This window comes from Chrysemys picta, chromosome 5 (genome assembly GCF_011386835.1).
Source record: "Chrysemys picta bellii isolate R12L10 chromosome 5, ASM1138683v2, whole genome shotgun sequence".
NCBI lineage: Eukaryota > Metazoa > Chordata > Testudines > Emydidae > Chrysemys > Chrysemys picta.
The window spans coordinates 2,671,204-2,676,576 of NC_088795.1; the positions used below are offsets into that span (position 1 = coordinate 2,671,204).

General features: G+C 43.2%; 1 long non-coding RNA gene across 1 annotated transcript; it reads right to left on the bottom strand.

Moving 5' to 3' along the window:
* Nucleotides 1-446: 446 nt before the first annotated feature.
* Nucleotides 447-4,916, bottom strand: LOC135983504 (uncharacterized). Its single transcript, XR_010601180.1, has 4 exons — nt 4,136-4,916; nt 3,943-4,008; nt 3,608-3,723; nt 447-3,476 (listed from the first exon to the last, which is right to left on the bottom strand). It is a non-coding gene; the product is annotated as an uncharacterized LOC135983504 (long non-coding RNA).
* Nucleotides 4,917-5,373: the final 457 nt, after the last annotated feature.

Sequence of the window (5,373 nt, forward strand, 5' to 3'; positions counted from 1 at the left end):
GCTTGTAATATAGGCGGATAGCGTTTGTCCTTCTCCCAAAAAGAGCATCCTAGGCACGAGAGGCTGGGGTAACTGGGCTCAGTTTAAAAAGTCTGCAAGCTCCCTGTCTGTTTCTTTCATCACCTCCCACTCGTGCTCCCAAAGAGTCCTCACTACAAAACCAAGTCGTTTCAGATAGTCGGTCTTGAGCTGCATCTTGTAATAAAGAAACCGAAAGATGTTCCCGTCATAGGATTTTGTGCTTTTTCACAATAACAAGTGACACGGCCGTGGGAAAAAAACACCCGTTAAACTCACAGGCTGTGTGTATCCCATCAACATCGGCATAACCGTCTAAAAAGTAGGGCCCTACCTGTAGTTCCCCATCCTGTAAAGCATACCATATTTGTATATTTTCTTTGTGAGAGATATACAACAGCCACTAACTAGATGGGGTTAAATATCTCTTTTCTGCCTGTGATACTTGTCCGGAGGGAGAAGAGCTACCGTGTTAGGCTCCAAAAAACAAACCTGTACATAGCCATGCAGACAGATGCCAGTGTTATGTACCGGAATGGATCTATACAGTTTTATCTCAGTGAGTTTACCAGGTTCTTTCTCTACTACATCTCCCTTCTCCGTCATTTTAATAATCTCTTTTCTGTATAGGATACAGGCCTGTCTCAAAATTTTTACATCCTGCTGACAGTAATATATGAGCTCTTTCTGCAAGTCAAACGTCTCAGAGCTATGGTCTCGATACCAGTCGAGAAACTCTGCTTTTTCTCTGGGCATCATGCTTTCTACACCACAGTGCTCCATACCGGGCATAGGCCCCACGTAATTTTGATTTTCGAACGTGTTAAAAACAAGTGTGGAAAATACCCTTTGCACCCTTCAAACCCCCATCGCCTGCGGTAGCTTGCTAAGCTTCATGGGCAAGAAGTTTAAAGAGTCTATAAAACAAATGCCCAGGGCCTTATGTTCCACGCACATTAGTTTACTACCATGAGTGATCAGTTCTAGCCCATCTTTTCCTTGAGTAACTGTCTAACAACGAAGTACGCATCATAACCTTTAGAATTGTGTGCTAGGAATGTGTAGTCCCGAAACTCTTTGCCAATAAAGGTCTTAAACACAGAAAGACACTCATCGCCCTTAAATTCCCAGGATTTTTCTGGCTTTAGGGACATAGCAAAAATGTAATTGGGAGTGTGCAACCCGGTCTCCTGTGTGCATTCGAAATCATAAAAAAGATATACTTTTCTGAAGATTCGGGCTTTCTAAGGCTGTCCATAAAACAGAGGTGACCGTCTACATCACCACCGATCAAGACTGACACTTCTCACACAAAGTTTTAGACAGGCATTCAACTTGGTTTTTTGATGCACAGTCGATATGTCTGTCTAAACACTCTTTGGACCGACAATACAGTCTACAGCTAGGACACCGCTGCTGCACGCCCACGCCGTCTGAGCACGTTACGCTCAAGCAGAGGCGGCAACGATACCTGCAAGAGTGGTCATGGCTGTACACTGTGTGGCAAAACTCACAATTTCTCGCTCTGAACAACTTTTTTACATCCAGAACCCCATAGTAATGCTCATCGTGCAACAGGATAAAATAAGTCTCGGGGTACACTGTGCCCCCCGTTTTAAAAAAGCCCCAGCCGCCTTTCGCCGTATACAGCACCACCTGTATGTTAACTCCTAAATGCTGTTCACACTTTGCTACGTCGCTGAGCATAACCTTTTTTTGATCTGACCACCCCAGTTTCTCATGTAACTTTCTCGCCTCCGCTAAAAATTCCAAGTCCGTAGGTTTACCAACGGACATGACGGCCAAGAGCCCATCCGCAAAACACAAATTGGTACCGGTGTAAGTCAGGTCTACTAAACACGGTCTCTTTTAATGAATAATTTGACTATTAAGGATAGAATTAAAAAAAAACTCTACGAGCGCCCCCACCCCTGTTTTTACAGCTGTCACAACGAGGCACAATGTCCCATCGATATGCAACTCTCTATTGCTCTGTAGCAGCTTTGAGGTCTGATTTAAGAAATCCTCAGCAGACAGCTCATCCCTAGTTCTTTTGACCGAAAACAGAGTTAGTTAAATTACGGCTCTCTAAACGTAACTGTACATAATCATCAGGGCCTACTCTACCATTAATGTCATCGCGCACTAACTGTATTCCCCGCTGTATGGCTTCAACAACCTGCTGAGCTGAATTTATTTGCTCAAGATTGACAAAACGAAATTCCTCACAATACACCGACCCCCCAAATCTGGATAATTCACGTTGCCAACTTCTAACTCTCTCCATATACACCTCGGCATTTTCGGGGTTACTTGGGGGTTCCTCTACGGGATCATTAGCGGCATCTTCTACATCAGATGCTATTTGAGAGTCAGACTCTGAGGCGCCTCCATGAGGGTCATTGGGAGTAGAACGGGACCTGTCTAGAGAGCCCTCTAGGGAATTTGCTAAACCAGAGTCTGATTCCGCCTCCCCATTTTCAGACAAGCCAGTATGAGAGCCTCCAGTCGGGGGCATCTCTTTTTGTTTTTGTTTTTTTTCCTCATTACCTCTTTAGCCCTTTTTAAAATTTTTACAACAACCCAGGCCTGGAACTTTTTGGCAGCCATCTGTTTATCCCCCTAGCACTGTCCCCTCTTTTGTTTACACATGAGCTGATGTGTACCCTGGAGGGTGCCCCTTTTACCCAGGCCCCTTTTCACGACTAGTCATCCCTGCTCAGAGCCACCCTTTCCAGCCCTCATGTTTTTCAGCATGGTTCTGAACAAAGCATCATATTTTTCCCATTTCTTTCTAGAATCCCGTTCTTTTAGACTACCCGAGGATACAGCCTCCATCACTTTTCTGAGGGAAGCATCAAACCCTCCCCAAATACTAGAATATGGGGAAGCTGTGACGAGCTTATGGTTTTGGGAGAATGGTTTGTCAGTTCTTGGTTTTTTAGTCACAACCCCTAGAGCGCATGCTCCGGGTTTGTGAATGTGGGCATTTTCGCTCACAGTTTCCCCAGGGCTTGGTGTGGTGGTGGTCGCTGAGGAACTAGAGTGCTGATTGTGTGATTGCGCTACCTCAGCATCGCAGCAGCATTTAGTCCTTGGTTTTTTAAAGGCAGCCCCTAGAGCGCATGCTCCGGGTTTGCGCACATTCAGAACCCCTAGAGTGCGTTCTCTGGGTTTGTGAATGTGGGTGTTTTTGCTCACAGTTTCCTCAGGGCTTGGTGTGGTAGTGGCCACTGAGGAACTGGAGTTGTGGTGGAATGGTTGTTTTTTACCAGAGTCTTTTGTTTTGTCCTTGGGTTTGATGTATATAAAGTTTGGACCGCCCGGGTGCTTCAGCTGCACTCCTATGCTGGTTTGCGTTGTTAAAGGTCTCAAAGCAGATTCCTGGTTCGTTGGTAATTCTGGAGGAGATGTCCTTGTAGCTCTGACTACTGCATTGTCAGAAGAGTTGCCCAGGCCTATGAGGGGGAAAACAACAACAACAACATTTTACAAAACTGAACTTTACCATCTCTCACCCACACCTCTGTATTTACTTAAAATACAAAACCTCATAGAACAACCAAACCAATAAGCAAAATATATTTACCGGGCTTCATCCATCCATCAGTGACTGATGCTGGTGAATTTTCCTTTTCAGCTGTCTTTCCTTTTTCTTTTCACCTTGTTTTCCCTCTTGTCTAAAGATCTCATGTTTTGACTGTACTGTGGAGCAAACAACAACATTATTATAAAACACATGAAACCGTCTTGTAAACATACATACACATATTACACACACACACACACATACACACACACACACACACACACACAAAACAGCAGCTTTATAAAACACACCAAACCAAGTTTGCAGCCAGACACTTTTCAAAAACCCACATGCATTTAAAAGCCTGTTGCAAAAAAATAAATAAATAAAGTTACCTTTCACTATGGGATAAAGTGTTGCAGGCACATGCTTGTTCTGTTCCCCCTCGTGTGTGTTTGGGCCTTCAGGTTCAAGAACAAGGAAAAATGTTAGTTAGTATTACCCTAATCCCTATACAGCCTGTGGAGTACTTTTTTTTTTTTTTAATTCAACAGTATTAAGCACAACTATAGTTAAAATGGTTTTAACCTTGGCCTGGTGGTGAAATGCAGTTTAAAGTTACTGGTTCCATGCTAAACAGATCACACTGCAATAAACATAGGCACCATTATTTACTAAGACAGCCTGGGCAAAGAGTGGCATTATATAATATATAGTTTCAGAGTTAAAAACAGCAAGTCTTACCTCTTTTTGCAGTCCAGCAGCTATTCAAGAAAGTTTTCTGTTGAAAAGAACAAGCTCCAGCATACCTGAGGTTTTTATACCATCTTAGCCCATTGTTTCCAACAGACTTCAACACAGTTGCTAACCGGTTAATTTAATCACCCCTCCCATAGCATTCCCTTTTGTGATCTGGGGTAGTGAAACCATTTTGTCTGCACAACAGGGCTTCCCCCCCCCGCTTTAAGTTAAAATACATTTGTGGCTGTCTTACAGTATTAAACAGTACCCATTTCCAAGTGGGGGCCCTTTGCAGATATCAATGAATGTCTTGGGGGTTGGTTGTTTTTTAAAACATGTTTCTTTCATGCTTAAAGTTTGGGGGGTGGGGTTGTTGCCTAGAAAGAATGACCCATAGCATTCAACCAACTCCTGGGCCATATTTAAACTGTCCAATAGCGTTCCACCAACCCCAGGGGTTATATTTAAACTGTCCAATAGCATCTGTGAATTCCTGAGGTTTAATTTCATTTCATATTAAGCAGAACTCACCATCCACCCCCACCCACCCCTTACTATGGGTGAACTCCCATCAAATGTAACCCTATAGCAACGAGGGTAAGTAATTGCAGTCACCCTGGCTATTCAGTGAGGGGTGTGTGTGTGTGGTTAAACCCATTCAGGTCAAGAGACTAAGGATAGCTCTGTGGTTTAAGCATTGGCCTGCTAAGCTCAGGGTTGTGAGTTTAAGTCTTGAGAGGACTACTTAGGGATCTGGGGAAAAATCAATATTTGGTCCTGCTAGTAAAGGCAGTTCTATGAGATAGATATATCTCCATATTAACTCTATTGTCTGAACTAGCCTTGTTTGTTTTATTGTAAGCACATTTTTAGGATTTTTTCCCCCTCCCACCACAACATACATTTCAGCTTTTTGCTATACACACACAAAAACACAAGAGCTACTTCTCACAAACAATTTATTTTTGTATTTAAAAAACTTACAGCTCCTTGAAAACAAACCAAACTGCTTCATTAAAACCTTTTAGCTCACCTAAATGCCAAAGGCCTTCTAACAAAACACAGATAGTCACAAACCCCCTTTT